General features: G+C 33.0%; 2 long non-coding RNA genes across 5 annotated transcripts; both read left to right on the plus strand.

The window, feature by feature from the left end:
* The first annotated feature begins 1,845 nt into the window (after positions 1-1,845).
* On the plus strand, positions 1,846-20,180 carry LOC149493591 (uncharacterized). Of its 4 annotated transcripts, none has more exons than XR_016322492.1 (5): positions 1,846-2,378; positions 3,396-3,478; positions 4,296-8,682; positions 19,090-19,172; positions 19,990-20,180. It is a non-coding gene; the product is annotated as an uncharacterized LOC149493591 (long non-coding RNA). The 4 variants fall into 4 exon arrangements; XR_016322491.1 differs by having other exon boundaries at positions 1,847-2,473; positions 4,296-8,575; XR_016322490.1 differs by having other exon boundaries at positions 1,847-2,378; positions 4,296-8,670.
* On the plus strand, positions 9,508-12,021 carry LOC149493592 (uncharacterized). Its single transcript, XR_016322493.1, has 3 exons — positions 9,508-9,927; positions 10,532-10,597; positions 11,313-12,021. It is a non-coding gene; the product is annotated as an uncharacterized LOC149493592 (long non-coding RNA).
* Positions 20,181-20,604: the final 424 nt, after the last annotated feature.

The following is a 20,604-nucleotide window of genomic DNA, read 5'->3' on the forward strand; positions in this document are numbered from 1 at the left end:
ATTATTCACTAATATAAGTGATAGGAAAAATTTTATATAGAAAGGGAATTCATTGGACGTGAACAATTTTGAAAGGTTGAATTGACAGCGAATTACTCTTTTCCTTTTTTTTTACAAAAAACCAAATACATTTTTCTTTTCAAAATAACAGATATGTTAAACTAGAAGAAAATGTAATATAATAGAATAAAAGTCAAAGTCTTAGATTTCCTTAGAAATGTGGCTTGAATCTTCAAGGATTAGCTTAAATCTCCATGTGTGATAGTTAAATTTCAAGAAACCAAAGTTTAATTTATGTGTTTTCTTAGTAGAGAGTGAAGCAAAAATGGGAGAAGGGAGAAAGAGAGTATTCGGTTAAAAGGAGAGGAGAAGAGGAAATGAGAGAAAGAAAGAAGAGAAAGGTAATGCGTAGTTGCAAAGGTATCTATGGCATTTTTGTAATTACATAACAACTCAGCCACGAAGTTGTTCAATGGGTGGTTGAGATTAAGCCACATCTCCTTAGATCCAAAGGCTATAATTAATTTCTGCCACTGTTCCCATATATTATATTTAACTCAACATATCTTTTCATACTTATTCAATTACACTAATCTCTGCACTTCCAAATTTCTAATTAAATCCTCAAAACATTATTCATAATAATTAATTAATCATAAGAAATTAAATGCATAGATATCAAAATTAGAAGGTTGACTCGAAAGTCAACAGACTAAGTCTTTGCATGTATTTCGTGTTTCCAACCGTAAATTTTATATGTAGACTTACTTTTAGACTTAGTTAGTTAGATGAAAGACAAAATTGAATTTCAAATATATTTAAAATTAACTGTAAAATTTGAATTTTGTTTTTAGTAATTTAGCCTTTCATTTTAGACGATCCCTCTATTATTATCCTTTTGTATGTACAAAACAAAACGGCATAATATAGAAAATGACCACTGAAGGCCTACAAGAGTCTAAGTCCCTCTATTATTATCCTTTTGCATCTACAAAACAAAATGGCATAATATAGAAAATGACCACCGAAGGCCTACAAGAGACTAAGTCTATATTTATAGACTTTAGTGATAGGAATAAAAGGATAGATATCCAAATCTAAGTCTAAGTCTTGCCGTGTATATTCCTCAAAGAAAAAAATATAATTTCTTGATTCTGGACCATGTTTTATAAAAATTATTCAGAGTTTCACACATATACCATGAGTTTGTAGGGATGGCAAAATCAACCTCATCCGGCGAATATATATTTAACCATAACCCTATTAAATTTTAAATTTTAAGATTTTGACTCGATTTGATTACCGTATGGACAAAGCCTAAAAACTTTATTTTGAATATGGGTAAAGTAATGGTATTGTTATTATAAAACCGAACATGACGCGTACAAAATTCAAACCCTAATAGATTCAAAATTTTATTATTTTTTAAAAATTATAGTATGAAAATTTTAACAAATTGAGTTATTTGTAGTAAATTATCTATATAAATTATAATTTTACTTTTAATTTAATGTAATATAACTTCATTCTAGTTTTCATATATTAATTTGAATTGGTCAAATTTTTAAAATTTTAAATTTTGCAATTTAAAATTTAATTTCTAATATTTCATTTAAACTTCAATTTCAAATAATGGAGAAAAATCATAGTGATAATAGTTATTTGAAGTGTTGAGATAATAATATTTTTTGTATAGTGACTTTTTTTTTATGCAAACCATTGGTATCTTGACCTCATTACCAAAGACTGACTAATTCGATTCGGGGTTTAGTCATAATTAAGGTCCTTCACCCCTCCTTGTAAGTGTGTTTAGCAGGGATCTGATCCGAGAGCTCTTCTGAAACAACCCGAATTTTTATTTTCAAAGATTTTTCATTTTAATTTAATAAACTGACAGCCTGGAAATGTATTTAATTATTTAAATGCAAATTAATAATTCGTACAGTGATAAACCGAATCAAAAACCAATTGAAAAATCAAAAATCAAACGAAAAACCAAGATTTGGGCTGAATCGAACCAGAATTGAATCGAACCAGCCCAAACCTTCTAGAAGCCCTCTTTCTTTTTATCTCCACGCTTATCTCTCCTCACCATTTCTACAACACCTCCAGCAGCACCATCACGCCACCACTTCCTCCTCTCTTTTTTTTTCCTTTTCTTTTTCTTTTCTTTTCTTTTCTTTTCTTTCTTCTTCCTTGTGACTGCGTCTGCGTCGCGTCCCAGCAGCTCCAGCAGAAACGCAAGCCACCAGCACGAGCTCAGCCACGTCGCGCCACCTCGCCGCTGCTCCACACTGCAGTAGCTCCGCCATCACCGACACCTCTCTCCGTTCAAGCCAAGCAGGGACAGAAGGTTGCTCCTCCTCTGATCTGTCCAGGTGAGCGTCGATCTCAGGTGGTCCAGTCGCTTCCAACACGCACGCGTAAAGCTCAGATCTAGCGATCTGCGACAAAAAAACTAATTAATTTTGCGGTATAAATTAATGTTAGTAAATTTTTAGTTAATTAAATTAATTTTAGTAATTTTTAACTAATTAATTTAATTTAATTAATTGTGGTTAATTAATTTTAGTAATCTGAGTTAATTGATTTAATTTAAGTAATCTCGATTAGTTAATTAATTTAAGTAAACTGTGAGTAGATAAATTAATTTATATTAGTGTTGACCTATTGATTAATTAAATATTTGACTAATTAAATTTAATTCTAGTATTACATAAACTTATTAGGAAATTTGATAATAATAAATTTGTGGAATTTAAATGTGGATTTAAGGTAGATTATTTGGTAGGTAATATTAATTTATAAATTATGGAGGTAAGGTAGTGTGGATATTGACGTTCGGATGGAGGAAGGGAAAAGTTAAATTGATTGATTGCCCGATGGATGGGTTGTTAGAACTTAATAAAATGATTGACTGAGTTAATTGGTGGATAGTTGAATTGCAGGGGAAGTGCTGTCGAAATTTTGGTAGAAAATAAAATAAAATTTATTATGGAACATTAATTTACTAACGGCACTTATCTGAAAAATATAAACAAATAAATAAATAAACAAGAGTAACGAATTTATATATAGATTAATAAATTAAATGCCGACTAAAATTATCATTATTATTATTATTATTCGTAATACTAATATTTTGATTAGTATGATCGTAAAATCTTATTTAACAAATAACTAAACCTTGCGATACATTAGAATAGATAAATAAATAAGGAAACCCAATATCATATATATATATATATATATATATATATATATATATATAATTTAAATTACTAAGGGAATTACTAAGGGAATTAAATAACTGATTACCAAAATTAATGAACGAATATGAAATATAATCTTTCGAATGAAAATTCTTACTTAGAATTTTATTGTTTATGTTAAAGGTTTATAAAACTCCGAAATGCAAGGACAAAGGCTCGAAGCATGTGGCTAGAAAAGCAGTTCCCTTAGAGGACAATTAAGAACAGTGAGTAGTGTTAGATAACTAGTACCATCCGCCTGCATTCATGCATTCACGGCTAAATGTTATCATGCATTAATTTATTGAGTTGCCATATTATGATGCATTATTTGTTGATATTAAAAATTGTTTGATTACTTGTGCTATGAACATACTATGCCTTGTTTTTGTGGAATTGGGATGAAGTGGACCACCATGGGTTTGTGAGGACGGTCTGTGTGATATGGATCCTAAATATGATATGATATGATATGATATTTGATCGTCGGCCGGGAAAATGGGAGATCGGCGCCCCCGTGTGCACCTGATGATATGGATTGTAAGGAAAACCACAGAATGGCTTCTTGTTGTTGCGCACCTGATAATCTAGATTTGATTGTAGCCCGCAGGGTGGCCTCCTGTTGTGAGCACTTGATGATCTAGATTGGATGGAGACCACCGGGTTGCCTCCTGTTGGTATGGAAAAGAAAAGAGAGTATGGAAAAACAATGAGAGGACTGGTCAGTGAGGATTAGACCAGTTGGCCGTATGGGGGATCGGCTCCCTGGTGCACATGTATGAGAGGGCGAGCCATGTGTGAGGACGGCTCGTTGGGGTTTCAGGTGGTGCCACTGACTAATTTCCACGTGATGTGATTAAATGAAGGTGATAATAACTGTGATTACTGTTGTATTGCCATTTGTGTGACAAATTGCATGATCATAAATTTATTTGATAAACAAATAAAAATATTTTAGCATCTGTATGATTGTGTGGGGTGAGAGGGTTATCTAACCCTACTCATTGAGTTTGGCGCTCACCCCTGCCTACCTATTTTTTCCAGGTAATAGAAGAAAGAAAAATCCTATGGAGTTGAGACATAAGTATAGAGGACTGTAAACGATAAATAAATGATGATGTAAATGTACAGGTAGAGTTCCGCAATTGTATTCTAGTGGGTTGTAGATGAACTGTACTAGTGATACATAATTGAAATAAATTATTGGGCATGTATCCACAATTATGAATAGTAAATGAGACTTGCATAATATAGGCTTACTACGGGCTTCGGGGGCCTTAAGCCCACCCAGGTCGTAGTGCCGGTCCGGTCCATGGAAATGGGTCGTGACAAAGTTGGTATCAGAGCATAAATTGGGCTTTAGGAATCAATTGCGGAACATAGGAAATTAATATAGAGCTCCTATGTTGGGATCGGCCGTAACCAACAAAGGAGATGTAGTCTGGATTGAATTCCATTTTAGTGCCGGTGGACGCATCGTGCACGAGGATGGAAGGAAATCTGTATGAATCTTAGGATGAGAACTAAAGGTACATAAATAATAGTAAATCATAAAAAGGTCCGGGTAACTGACGCTTATAAAATAAATATATTGAGTTTTGCTAAACCCCCTCCATCTATTTTGAAGCAGAAGATCAGTTGGAAATTGGTGTAATGGCCTGATCACCCAGTACACCATGATTCGACAAGAGACACTGCTTCGAAAATTATTTGAACTTATTTAGTAAAGAATTCGAAGTTTTAAAGACAATATGAAAGTGATTTTATTTGAACATTGATTTGAGAAAAAGGTTTTATTATTTGCTTATTGGAAATTGTTTTGAAGTTGCAATTAATCGTTTGGTTTTATTGTTTTGTCGGCATGTCAAAATTTATTTGATTTTAGAATTTAAGTTATTTAAAATGATTGCATGTTTGATTTATTTTTTTATTTTTTTTATTTTTTTTATCATATTGTCTATCCCGAGGACTAAATTAGGCCTATAGAAATTAATACTGATAAATTAATAATAAATGGTATAGAATATGAAGTTGAATGAAAATTTCAAATAAGATAGAGATTAAAATTTTAGAAATGTTACGGTTAGGGATTAAAAAGTGGAAATGATAATTTAAATTAAATTAAGGGTTAGAAAAGGAGGAATCCTCAATTAACCAAGGCAAAACTTAAGGATAAAAAAATAAAAAAAATAAAAAAAAAAAAAAAAAAAAAAAAGTAAAAGTGTGGGCCAATTTACTTAATAGACTAGTAATAACGAAAGTAACAGTACTGGTGGAGATTAGAATGTTCTTGCTTTAAGGAGATCATTTAGAGATGAAATATGTAACAGTAGACTGGAACTAGATGACTTGAGGATCGTCCTCGTGGAGATAGACAATTTGTTTTTGTTAAATACAAAAAGGTTTTAGAAAATACACCAAGTAATAATTTTTAAACTTTTCGAAAATATTTTATATTACCATTGATATTGGTTTTTGAAGGAAATAAAAGTGAAATGCAAATTTCTATTATAAGAATTTCAAAATTATATTTGAGTGACATGCCGATATTTTTAAAAGTGGAAAAGGAAAATTACTTTGAAAATTGTCTGTAATGGTTAGTTACCCATAGGATGGTCGACTTAGAGTGTAGTCGTCAACTCATTAGTCGAATTTTGAATAAACGATTAATCTGTCAGTGAAACAATGTATAGTGGAAGTATTAATAAATGAGGATTCTTAAATTACTCAAAAATCCTTAGTTAGTAGACACATTCGATGAAATTCACAAGAGATAGCTAGTATTGTAGACTATTAGTACAAGTAAATCTGTGAGGCAGAAATTTTCTCAAGAATAAGAAATGGAAATCAATAAAACTTAAAGGTAGATACGTTAAGAATTGAAATTTTTTTAGTGCTATGCCTTTTAGACTATAATGACTTGTGACAAATCAGAACTAGAGGGATGTGATATTTAAATTTAAACTTTTGGGTAGTTGCTAGATCATAGGAGAAATAGTCAACTCTAGGGGATATTTTGGAGTTAAAGCTATATTAATAAAATACAATTTAAGCATGTGGCAATTAATTTCTCCGAGCTCTTCGATAAATATTAAATTAATAAAATTTAAATCCTTAGAGAAAAGAGAACGAAAGAATCTAGTGAAGTGAATCGTAAGGTAATTGATAAAAATTTTGACATGTCAGTGAAAGGAGGAAAGACCTGAACTCAGTCGAGGTCTAGATAATAACACCAGGTGGCAGTGTGCTAACCCGAAAAACTATGGGTAAATTTAAGAATTTAAAAATATCTTGCGAAATTTAAATAAGAAAAGACTAATGGACGAAAGACGTGTGAGATAGATAAGATGATATTATACTTTAAAACTTTGATGGAACATGAAACAATTGGCTTATGTACTATAGATATTAAGGACTTGCTATTATTTTATAATTGAGGTTGAGGATATTCCTAGATCGTATTAAGTATAAATTTTACAGGTGATAGACATTACGATAGACTTGGAAAAAAGGAATAACCCAACGATATTATTCTCTACATATTCATAGGCATTCATAGGATTAAGAATAAACATAAAACAAATGACATCCTTAATCTCTTATTTACGTAGACTTAGGTCTAAAAGATTGATTAAAGACAGAAGAAATAGGTAAATTGGATATAAACTATGGTTTGGAGAATTTTACATCTCGATTAAACTTGTATAAAAAAAAAAATAAAATAAAAAATAAAAAAATAAAAATAAAAATAATTTATTCGACATGGCAACATGATATAATTAGTTAAGAAATGGTAAGGTATGATAATTTTGAAAGAGGAATAGAGAAGTTAATAACTAAATAGGGACTTGATAGTGAATTTAAACTCTCTCTATATAGTTGGTGTACTATTTGTTTTTAGGGGATTCTCATTAGTAGGATTTGAAAAGAGATTGTACATCTATTTTTCGTTGGAAAATGGTTAAGTTGGTAAATAGATGATGAGCTTGGAATAGAGGTCATGATCTCCTATCAGTTGATAGCAAGCTTGTAGAAGTGCTATAAATTTGTTCTCTTTAATTGGAAATGATCAAATAGTACTTAATGGCAAAAATTGATAATAATCGAAAACCTCCTTGAATTGGCAGCAACCATTTTATCTAATTGTAAACTTCTTCCATGATTATTGGAGCAATGATATTAATATTTGGAACTGATGGAAAATGGATGAGTCAGCATGTAGGTTTTAAATTTTGAAATAAGGATTCTAATTGGGATAGTAGTAAATTTGAATATGTGGATTCTTGTATCAGAAGACTTAATACTTGGTTTGTGTATGAGCGTCTTATTGGGTGATGATCATTGCCTATAATAGCTAGGGAGAGATAAATGAGGCGATACATCAATGTAGGGCACATGATATATAACTAATGAGATTAATAACTCTTATTTGAGCAGAAGCTATTAGGGACTTAAATTCTTATGTGTAAAGGTGAATATTAGTGTCGAATCTGTGCTTGGAGTTATGAATATTTAACTTGAGTTATGTGCTTAGGGTTATGAATCTTTGACTTGAGTTGATGACTTGTAGATATAGTACAACTCAAACTTAAATTAACTATCGTGATAAGGTAGATATATAACTGCTCATAAGAACAAGTATTCTCCTGAATGCGAATGTCATAACTTTTAGCAGTTGCAGCATTATGTGAGAAGCACAACTACCATTGGCGTAAACAATTGTTGCATCCTAGTTTCTTGTTACTTTTAAAATTCGAGGACGAATTTTTATAAGGGGGGAAGACTGAAACAACCCGAATTTTTATTTTCAAAGATTTTTCATTTTAATTTAATAAACTGACAGCCTGGAAATGTATTTAATTATTTAAATGCAAATTAATAATTCGTACAGTGATAAACCGAATCAAAAACCAATTGAAAAATCAAAAATCAAACGAAAAACCAAGATTTGGGCTGAATCGAACCAGAATTGAATCGAACCAGCCCAAACCTTCTAGAAGCCCTCTTTCTTTTTATCTCCACGCTTATCTCTCCTCACCATTTCTACAACACCTCCAGCAGCACCATCACGCCACCACTTCCTCCTCTCTTTTTTTTTCCTTTTCTTTTTCTTTTCTTTTCTTTTCTTTTCTTTCTTCTTCCTTGTGACTGCGTCTGCGTCGCGTCCCAGCAGCTCCAGCAGAAACGCAAGCCACCAGCACGAGCTCAGCCACGTCGCGCCACCTCGCCGCTGCTCCACACTGCAGTAGCTCCGCCATCACCGACACCTCTCTCCGTTCAAGCCAAGCAGGGACAGAAGGTTGCTCCTCCTCTGATCTGTCCAGGTGAGCGTCGATCTCAGGTGGTCCAGTCGCTTCCAACACGCACGCGTAAAGCTCAGATCTAGCGATCTGCGACAAAAAAACTAATTAATTTTGCGGTATAAATTAATGTTAGTAAATTTTTAGTTAATTAAATTAATTTTAGTAATTTTTAACTAATTAATTTAATTTAATTAATTGTGGTTAATTAATTTTAGTAATCTGAGTTAATTGATTTAATTTAAGTAATCTCGATTAGTTAATTAATTTAAGTAAACTGTGAGTAGATAAATTAATTTATATTAGTGTTGACCTATTGATTAATTAAATATTTGACTAATTAAATTTAATTCTAGTATTACATAAACTTATTAGGAAATTTGATAATAATAAATTTGTGGAATTTAAATGTGGATTTAAGGTAGATTATTTGGTAGGTAATATTAATTTATAAATTATGGAGGTAAGGTAGTGTGGATATTGACGTTCGGATGGAGGAAGGGAAAAGTTAAATTGATTGATTGCCCGATGGATGGGTTGTTAGAACTTAATAAAATGATTGACTGAGTTAATTGGTGGATAGTTGAATTGCAGGGGAAGTGAAACAACCCGAATTTTTATTTTCAAATATTTTCCAATTAAATTTAATAAACTGACAGCCTGGAAATGTATTTAATTATTTAAATGCAAATCAATAATTCGTACAGTGACAAACCGAACCAAAAACCAATTGGAAAAATCTAGAATCGATCAAAAACCAAGATTTGGGCTGATTCGAACCTGAATCGAACCAAACCAGCCCAAACCATCTAGAAACATCTCCTCCCCTCTTATCTTCAACGCTCATATCCCTCCCTCACTCTGTCTTGCGCCTCCCGACCACCCACCCAGCACCACTGCCTTCCTCTCCTTTCTTCTTCTTCTTCTTCTTCTTCTTCTTCTTCTTCTTCTTCTTCTTCTTCTTTCCTTTCTTTTCTTTCTTTCCCTTTCTTCTTCTCTGCGATTGTGTCTGTGTCGCGTCCCAACAGCTCCAGCAGAAACGCAAGCCACCAGCACGAGCTCAGCCACGTAGCGCCACCTCGCCGCTGGTCCACGCTGCAGTAGCTCCGCCATCGCTGTCTCTCTCTCCGTTCGATTCCAGCGAGGTCGACAGTCCACTACCTCCATCGCGTCGGCGAGCCTGTCACGTCTCCCTTGAAGTTGCGTCGCCAGCTGCTCCGCCACAACAGATTACGCATCCGCCGACGTCACAGCAGCTCTGCTGCTACTGCAGTGCATCTCCGGCCACCGCTTGACAGTCGCAGCGTGTATACTTCGATCCAACACGCGTAAGAATCCCCGATCTAGCGCAAATTCGACAAAAATTATATTTTGGGGTAAAAATTAATTTTAATAATTTTAGTTACTTGAATTAATTTTATTATTGTAGTTAATTAATTTAGTTCATTTAATTTTTAGTTATTTTGCGTAGTTAATTAATTTTATGTAGTGAAATTAATTTAAGTAGTATTAATTTATTGATTAATAAAAATATTTAGTTAGCAATTTTTGTTATTTAGTTAGTTAAAATTAAATTCAGTATGAAATAATTTATTGAGGAATTTTGATAATAATATTATGAATGGAATGAAATGAGGAATTGAGAATTTAAGGTAATGTTGATATTGATATTCAGATGGAGGATGAGAAAATTGAATTGATTGATTGCCCGATGGATGGGCTGTGTGATTTGGAGTTATTAGATAAAATTGTTGGTATTTTAAACAGGTGGAAAGTCCAATTTTTAGGGGAGATGCTGTCGAAATTTCGGTAGAAAATAAAATGAATTTTGGTAGCAAATAAAATTTATTATAGAAATTTAATTAATTATAGAGAGTAAATTATTGATAGAAATTAAATAGGTTAAGAATAGTAGTGTGATGAATAAATATTTTATCTGATATTATTCTTTTTTTCCGATGTCATTTTTACTTTGCTTAGATCGCTCGGGTCCATCTAGTGCTCCTCCCGGATAGAATCAACGCTAGAGCTTCGTTCTCCACCACAGTGAGTAGTAATAAATAATGCATATCAACACTGCATTTGCATAACATTACATTTTTATATATTTACATATTGTATTTTCTCATATATATTATGTTATGATCACTATAATTATACTTGTGCATAATTGTGCATTTGGATGAAATTGGTGTATTATGATAAATGAATTGTTTGATTATTTGTGCTGTGTATATACTGTGCTCTGTTTGTGTGGAGTTGGGATGAAGTGGGTCACCATGGGTTTGTGAGGACGGTCGATAAATAAGGATCCTGATGAACTGATGAAAGTGGACCGTCGGCCGGGTAAATGGGAGATCGGCGCCCCCGTGTGCACCTGATGAACTGATGAAATGATGTTGATGATATGGAAAAGAAAAGAGAGAATGTAAAAATAAAATATTGAGAGGACTGGTCAAGTGAGGATTAGACCGGTCGGCCAGATATGGGGGATTGGCTCCCCGGGTGCACATGTTTGAGAGGATGGGCTGTTTGAGAGGACGGCTCGTCGGGGATTTAGGTGACGCCACTGACTAATTTCCACGTGATGTGATTATTTGAAGGTGATATTGTTGTGGGTGCTGATATGATGACATATGAGTGACTGTTGTGTGTTCATTCAGTATACTAGGGTGCATTTTGCTTGCCTGTGTGTGGTGTGTATTATTTATTATTATTCACTGAGTTGCAAAACTCACCCCCTTCTCTCCAAACCTCTCAGGTACTAGGAAGCAGCTGATTCGATTGAAGCTCTGCAATCTTCTCCGCAGAGTTATAAATGTAAACTTTATATTTTTTGTTATTTAATTTTGGTTGTATAAGTTACTCTTTTATCAGATTATTATTGAACTCCGCAGTTATAGGGTTGTGTATTTAAATTGGGCCTTATTGTTAGCACTACGCTATAAATTAATTATTGTGTAATTAACTGTAGGTAAACTAGTAAGCCCTTATTGTGATTATGAGTTATTGTGAATAGGCCCTGGTTAAATTTTATGTATTATTTGATATTGGGCCAGATGTTTGAAAATTTTATAAAACTTATATCTCAAGTCATATGGGCTTACTGTTTTGTTGAAATTAGGAGAATCATGTAGACAGATTGAATAATTTAGGCTTACTACGGGCCTCGGGGGCCTTAAGCTTACCTAGGCCCTAGTGCCGGTCCGGCCCACGGAAACGGGTCGTGACAAAGGTGGTATCAGAGCCAGGTTCATAAGTCTAGATATAACTGCGGAGTAATTCCTGTCATGTCTTGACATAGTCTTCCTTGCTTTCCTCTTCAGCGTTGTTCCCAACTAGATTAGGGTCAAGTTGTTTAATAAGTAAAATTTGTATCCTTGTTCTTTAGAGATGTGATTTAGTTACTGATGCTAAGGGGATGGTTTAAACAAAAACCCTTTTATGGAATAAATAATATTCATATATAATTTAAGTATGTAAGAAGATAAGTTATATAGGATTAATAAGTTGAGGTTAGTTGATGAAAGTGTGCTATTTTTTTATTTAATACGTGTTGAATGTGGAATACATATTTAAGAATGCATGAATGTGTGTATAGGTGTGCTTGCGGAATTGAGAATGAGTTGCTAATAATTTAACAAGAGAACTAAATGATTCGGATTCGAGGACATCAGAATCTATTTAATTAGAGTATTGAATGAGTATATGAATTTGATGAAATTTACATGATGTTGGTTAGTGGAATTTCTTATATTTATTGAGATAAATATTTTCTGGATGGAATGGATATACATGATTTTTATAAGGTCTGAATGTTGAAGGATTTGGTGCGATTTGGTATAATAATTGGTGATGAGTATTTTTCATAAAGAATAATATTGGTGGAATTATTATATGAAGTGAGTTTTATTTATGAGTAATTACTGCTTGGTGGGACAAAGTGTATTGTAGCATTCATCAGCTATTTCGTTTCAAGTGTATGAATGTAGGGAATAATATAAATTATTGTGGTTATAAGAAAAGTAAATTGTGATTCTTAGTAAAAGATAAACTACTTTAATCATGATGTACTTAGTGGTGGATATTGTGTGGATTGTGGCATCTTATGGTTTAATATGGTACAAGTAAGAATTAAATCTAATGGTATTTAGCCTTTTGATATTTAAAATAATTGTTGCACACTCGATGGTATGTGAATCACAAACAATGATTTTTGTTTAATGGGAGATTCTATGATCTGAGAAGGAGTTAATGACTCCATAAGGGAATTAAGGTACTAATGTTATGTAAATAGTGGGCTATGATGATTAAGTGTATTGATGAATGACATCGGACATGGAGAGATAATTGTCCAATTATTGAATTGATATAATACTAATGAAATAGATAAGTAAGGATGGATCTAGTCCTGTTATTGTTTGGATATTAAGAAAAGAATCAATTACAGAAACGTGAAGGGTATAAATTAATATGATTTAAATGAGGATAATCAGTAATTAGAGGTTTAATAAATTAAGGATTATGGGTAACAAGATTTGATAAAACTAGAAATAGTGATACCTCAGCAGCTTTAAGATAAAGACTTCTATACTTTGGGAATTCATGAGTGTATTAGACGGGACATAAGTAAGACCCTAGTATATGTAGGATGTTTAATAAGCCAGACTAAGTTTATGGATCTAGTATAATAAAATGAAAGTAAAGGATAATAAAGAAAATTAGTGGTTTTGGGATTGGAACGCTATAATATTGGGTGATAATTATATTAGAAAAATGATAATTAGAATATAATTTGAAGGAGAACAATATTGTATAATTGTAAAGTTTCTTGTTATATCAGATGGAAAATAGAGATAAGGTGGATATTAAGAATTTAAATGATCATAAATAGTAATTTTATGCTGTAAATAAATTTAAGATTTATGAAAATTTAGAAAGTTTAAAGATGTTTTAGAATAAGTAGTTAAGACTATGTAGTTAAACAAAAAAGAGCAAAATATTATTAACGATAGAATGATGGAACATGTATACTATTGAAGGTAGGAAAAATGGCTTTGAGGTTTAAAATAATTATCACTGTTGATGATAATTCTAATAGGATATTAAATAAATAATTGATAATGTTATAACCAAACTTTTGAGTTGAGTTAATCGGGTCTTTGCGAGGTGAGTTTCGAGAATTTAGTGGTTCATGAATAGTAAATTTAAATCTAAAAAGAGATCAAAGGTAGGAAGTTATTGAATGTCTTATGTTAAACAAATAGATAAATGATTCGAGGATTGTAATCCCGATGACAAAAGAATTTAGTACTTATATTCAGAAAGAAAGATAGACTTTCTATTGGAGAGAAAGAGAGAAGAGAATTTTGACTACTGTAATTTGATAGCATCTAGTTGGAATAATAGTTGATAAAGGATCACGGGACTTAGCTTGAGATGACAACGAATGTAAATAAATTTAATTTCTTGACGTAAAGCAATTAAAATAAGGAATTTCTATTAATTAGTGCAACTTTTGCAAGTTGCTTGTTTTATTAGATAAAGAAGGGAAGTTATATTTATGTCCTTGGTAGAACATGAAGGTAATTAGAGTATTTTCATTCATTAGTAAGCAAGCTGAGTTTTAATTTACCATTTGCATGGAACAGTGAAACTTGGTATAAGAAGGAAAAGGTGAATTTGGGATAGTTTTAACAAATTAATGAAGAGAATACATGTTAGTGTTTGAAGACTAAGGATATAAACTAGAGGATTATTGGATGTGATAACAGGATGGTCTAAGACTACATCTTGATTATATTGGAGTGCCAACTCATGTGTGTCGATCAGATCACTAATCAATTCAAATTGCTCATGGGACTATTGAGGTACCAATTAGAGCGAAAATTATTGATACATAATGTAGAGTCAATGTAAACCTACTCTGAATTCCTTAGCAATTGGTAGCAATTATGATTGAATGAATAGAATTGTGTTATAAATGGTAGTTGCGACATATCTAATGGTTTAAGGGAATATTTAGTTAGTTAGGTGCATTTGAGGACTGGTACATTAAAACTCAGATGTTGAGGAATTCAATGAGCTATTAACCTTGTTTGGAGTAAAGAATATAGAGAGAACATAATTGAGGATGAGGATATTCCTAGATCGTATTAGGTATAAATTTTACAGGTGATAGACACTACGATAGACTTGGAGAAAAGGAATAACCCAATGATATTATTATCTGAATATTCATAGGCATTCATGGGATTAAGAATAAACATAAGACAAAGGACATAGTCTAATCAGGAGCTGAATTATGGGTTTAACATTCTTAATCTCTTAATTAGCTAGAGCAAAAGGCATTACTTGTTTAAGATTCTTGATTTCTAGATATGTAAACTTAGATCTAAAGGATTGATTAAAGACGGAAGAAATATGTAAATTGGCTTGGAGAATTTTATATCACGATTAAGCTTGTAAAAAAAAAAAAAAAAAAAAAAAAAAAATGTAGGCTGGATTTCTTTATGGAATTGAGTATAATAGAATGGTGTTTGCAAATTTTCAAAAATAAATTAAGAATTATCCGGCATGACAACAGCTAACTTGGCTAGTTGCATAAATTCTTGTCATAATTAGTTAAGAAATGGTATGGTATGACAATTTGGGAAGAGGGATAGAGAAGTTAATAACTAAAATAGGGACTTGATGGTCAATTTAAATTCTCTCTACATAATTGATGCACTACTTGTTTTATGGGATTCTCATTAGTAGGATTTGAAATGAGATTGTATATCTATCTTTCGTTGGAAAATTGTTAAGTTGATAAATAGGTGATGTGCTTGGGATAGAAGCCAAAATCTCCTATCAGTTGATAGCAATTAGCTAGAGAAATGTCATGATTTTGTTTGAAATAAGCTTGTAGTAATGCCATGAATTTGTTCTCTTTAATTGGAAAGGATTGAATGGTAATGGTAGAATTGATAATAATAATAAGGATTCTTGTATCAGTAAAGATTAAATACTTGATTTGTGTATGAGCTTCTTATGGAATGATGATCATTGCCTATAATAGCTAATGAGAGAAAAATGAGGCGATACATCAATGCAGGACACATGATATATAGCTAATGAGATTAATATCCCTTACTTAAGCAGAGGTTATGAAGAGCTTAAATTCTTACGTGTAAAGGTGAATATATGTGTTGAATCTGTGCCTTGGGTTATGAATGGTTTACTTGATTTGACTTGTGGATATAGTACAACTCAAGTTTAAATTAACTATGGTGATAAGGTAGATATCTAGCTGTTCATAAGAAGAAGTATTCTCCTGAATGTGAATGTAATAACTTTTAGTAGTTGCAGCATTATGTGAGAAGTACAACCACCGTTATCGTAAACAACTATTGCATCCTAGTTTCTTGCTACTTTTAAAATTCGAGGACGAATTTTTATAAGGGGGGAAGATTGAAACAACCCGAATTTTTATTTTCAAATATTTTCCAATTAAATTTAATAAACTGACAGCCTGGAAATGTATTTAATTATTTAAATGCAAATCAATAATTCGTACAGTGACAAACCGAACCAAAAACCAATTGGAAAAATCTAGAATCGATCAAAAACCAAGATTTGGGCTGATTCGAACCTGAATCGAACCAAACCAGCCCAAACCATCTAGAAACATCTCCTCCCCTCTTATCTTCAACGCTCATATCCCTCCCTCACTCTGTCTTGCGCCTCCCGACCACCCACCCAGCACCACTGCCTTCCTCTCCTTTCTTCTTCTTCTTCTTCTTCTTCTTCTTCTTCTTCTTCTTCTTCTTCTTTCCTTTCTTTTCTTTCTTTCCCTTTCTTCTTCTCTGCGATTGTGTCTGTGTCGCGTCCCAACAGCTCCAGCAGAAACGCAAGCCACCAGCACGAGCTCAGCCACGTAGCGCCACCTCGCCGCTGGTCCACGCTGCAGTAGCTCCGCCATCGCTGTCTCTCTCTCCGTTCGATTCCAGCGAGGTCGACAGTCCACTACCTCCATCGCGTCGGCGAGCCTGTCACGTCTCCCTTGAAGTTGCGTCGCCAGCTGCTCCGCCACAACAGATTACGCATCCGCCGACGTCACAGCAGCTCTGCTGCTACTGCAGTGCATCTCCGGCCACCGCTTGACAGTCGCAGCGTGTATACTTCGATCCAACACGCGTAAGAATCCCCGATCTAGCGCAAATTCGACAAAAATTATATTTTGGGGTAAAAATTAATTTTAATAATTTTAGTTACTTGAATTAATTTTATTATTGTAGTTAATTAATTTAGTTCATTTAATTTTTAGTTATTTTGCGTAGTTAATTAATTTTATGTAGTGAAATTAATTTAAGTAGTATTAATTTATTGATTAATAAAAATATTTAGTTAGCAATTTTTGTTATTTAGTTAGTTAAAATTAAATTCAGTATGAAATAATTTATTGAGGAATTTTGATAATAATATTATGAATGGAATGAAATGAGGAATTGAGAATTTAAGGTAATGTTGATATTGATATTCAGATGGAGGATGAGAAAATTGAATTGATTGATTGCCCGATGGATGGGCTGTGTGATTTGGAGTTATTAGATAAAATTGTTGGTATTTTAAACAGGTGGAAAGTCCAATTTTTAGGGGAGATGCTGTCGAAATTTCGGTAGAAAATAAAATGAATTTTGGTAGCAAATAAAATTTATTATAGAAATTTAATTAATTATAGAGAGTAAATTATTGATAGAAATTAAATAGGTTAAGAATAGTAGTGTGATGAATAAATATTTTATCTGATATTATTCTTTTTTTCCGATGTCATTTTTACTTTGCTTAGATCGCTCGGGTCCATCTAGTGCTCCTCCCGGATAGAATCAACGCTAGAGCTTCGTTCTCCACCACAGTGAGTAGTAATAAATAATGCATATCAACACTGCATTTGCATAACATTACATTTTTATATATTTACATATTGTATTTTCTCATATATATTATGTTATGATCACTATAATTATACTTGTGCATAATTGTGCATTTGGATGAAATTGGTGTATTATGATAAATGAATTGTTTGATTATTTGTGCTGTGTATATACTGTGCTCTGTTTGTGTGGAGTTGGGATGAAGTGGGTCACCATGGGTTTGTGAGGACGGTCGATAAATAAGGATCCTGATGAACTGATGAAAGTGGACCGTCGGCCGGGTAAATGGGAGATCGGCGCCCCCGTGTGCACCTGATGAACTGATGAAATGATGTTGATGATATGGAAAAGAAAAGAGAGAATGTAAAAATAAAATATTGAGAGGACTGGTCAAGTGAGGATTAGACCGGTCGGCCAGATATGGGGGATTGGCTCCCCGGGTGCACATGTTTGAGAGGATGGGCTGTTTGAGAGGACGGCTCGTCGGGGATTTAGGTGACGCCACTGACTAATTTCCACGTGATGTGATTATTTGAAGGTGATATTGTTGTGGGTGCTGATATGATGACATATGAGTGACTGTTGTGTGTTCATTCAGTATACTAGGGTGCATTTTGCTTGCCTGTGTGTGGTGTGTATTATTTATTATTATTCACTGAGTTGCAAAACTCACCCCCTTCTCTCCAAACCTCTCAGGTACTAGGAAGCAGCTGATTCGATTGAAGCTCTGCAATCTTCTCCGCAGAGTTATAAATGTAAACTTTATATTTTTTGTTATTTAATTTTGGTTGTATAAGTTACTCTTTTATCAGATTATTATTGAACTCCGCAGTTATAGGGTTGTGTATTTAAATTGGGCCTTATTGTTAGCACTACGCTATAAATTAATTATTGTGTAATTAACTGTAGGTAAACTAGTAAGCCCTTATTGTGATTATGAGTTATTGTGAATAGGCCCTGGTTAAATTTTATGTATTATTTGATATTGGGCCAGATGTTTGAAAATTTTATAAAACTTATATCTCAAGTCATATGGGCTTACTGTTTTGTTGAAATTAGGAGAATCATGTAGATAGATTGAATAATTTAGGCTTACTACGGGCCTCGGGGGCCTTAAGCTTACCTAGGCCCTAGTGCCGGTCCGGCCCACGGAAACGGGTCGTGACAGGAAGTGCTGTCGAAATTTTGGTAGAAAATAAAATAAAATTTATTATGGAACATTAATTTACTAACGGCACTTATCTGAAAAATATAAACAAATAAATAAATAAACAAGAGTAACGAATTTATATATAGATTAATAAATTAAATGCCGACTAAAATTATCATTATTATTATTATTATTCGTAATACTAATATTTTGATTAGTATGATCGTAAAATCTTATTTAACAAATAACTAAACCTTGCGATACATTAGAATAGATAAATAAATAAGGAAACCCAATATCATATATATATATATATATATATATATATATATATATATATATATATATAATTTAAATTACTAAGGGAATTACTAAGGGAATTAAATAACTGATTACCAAAATTAATGAACGAATATGAAATATAATCTTTCGAATGAAAATTCTTACTTAGAATTTTATTGTTTATGTTAAAGGTTTATAAAACTCCGAAATGCAAGGACAAAGGCTCGAAGCATGTGGCTAGAAAAGCAGTTCCCTTAGAGGACAATTAAGAACAGTGAGTAGTGTTAGATAACTAGTACCATCCGCCTGCATTCATGCATTCACGGCTAAATGTTATCATGCATTAATTTATTGAGTTGCCATATTATGATGCATTATTTGTTGATATTAAAAATTGTTTGATTACTTGTGCTATGAACATACTATGCCTTGTTTGTGTGGAATTGGGATGAAGTGGACCACCATGGGTTTGTGAGGACGGTCTGTGTGATATGGATCCTAAATATGATATGATATGATATGATATTTGATCGTCGGCCGGGAAAATGGGAGATCGGCGCCCCCGTGTGCACCTGATGATATGGATTGTAAGGAAAACCACAGAATGGCTTCTTGTTGTTGCGCACCTGATAATCTAGATTTGATTGTAGCCCGCAGGGTGGCCTCCTGTTGTGAGCACTTGATGATCTAGATTGGATGGAGACCACCGGGTTGCCTCCTGTTGGTATGGAAAAGAAAAGAGAGTATGGAAAAACAATGAGAGGACTGGTCAGTGAGGATTAGACCAGTTGGCCGTATGGGGGATCGGCTCCCTGGTGCACATGTATGAGAGGGCGAGCCATGTGTGAGGACGGCTCGTTGGGGTTTCAGGTGGTGCCACTGACTAATTTCCACGTGATGTGATTAAATGAAGGTGATAATAACTGTGATTGCTGTTGTATTGCCATTTGTGTGACAAATTGCATGATCATAAATTTATTTGATAAACAAATAAAAATATTTTAGCATCTGTATGATTGTGTGGGGTGAGAGGGTTATCTAACCCTACTCATTGAGTTTGGCGCTCACCCCTGCCTACCTATTTTTTCCAGGTAATAGAAGAAAGAAAAATCCTATGGAGTTGAGACATAAGTATAGAGGACTGTAAACGATAAATAAATGATGATGTAAATGTACAGATAGAGTTCCGCAATTGTATTCTAGTGGGTTGTAGATGAACTGTACTAGTGATACATAATTGAAATAAATTATTGGGCATGTATCCACAATTATGAATAGTAAATGAGACTTGCATAATATAGGCTTACTACGGGCTTCGGGGGCCTTAAGCCCACCCAGGTCGTAGTGCCGGTCCGGTCCATGGAAATGGGTCGTGACATCTTCCCACATACCTAACCTACATTGTCAACTGTGCCACAACACATAGTTTATATATAGTGATTTTGTTGCATGAGTTTTTTAGATATTCTATTAATTGATTTTTGTTATAATTACATTTGGGATTGTCTGCTATCATTACATTTGGGTAAAGTATTATGATAAGAATAACAATTTTGAAATTAAAATTTTAATTTATCATTCTTCGAACTTTATTTATGTATTAATTTAATTCATACTTTTTATATATTATCTAAATCATTTAGATAAATACTTTAATTTTTTATTTCAATATAATTTAATTTTTAAACAATATAAATGAGTGGATA

This window comes from Jatropha curcas, chromosome 9 (genome assembly GCF_041381405.1).
Source record: "Jatropha curcas cultivar XTBG-Jc1 chromosome 9, XTBG_Jcur_1.0, whole genome shotgun sequence".
NCBI lineage: Eukaryota > Viridiplantae > Streptophyta > Magnoliopsida > Malpighiales > Euphorbiaceae > Jatropha > Jatropha curcas.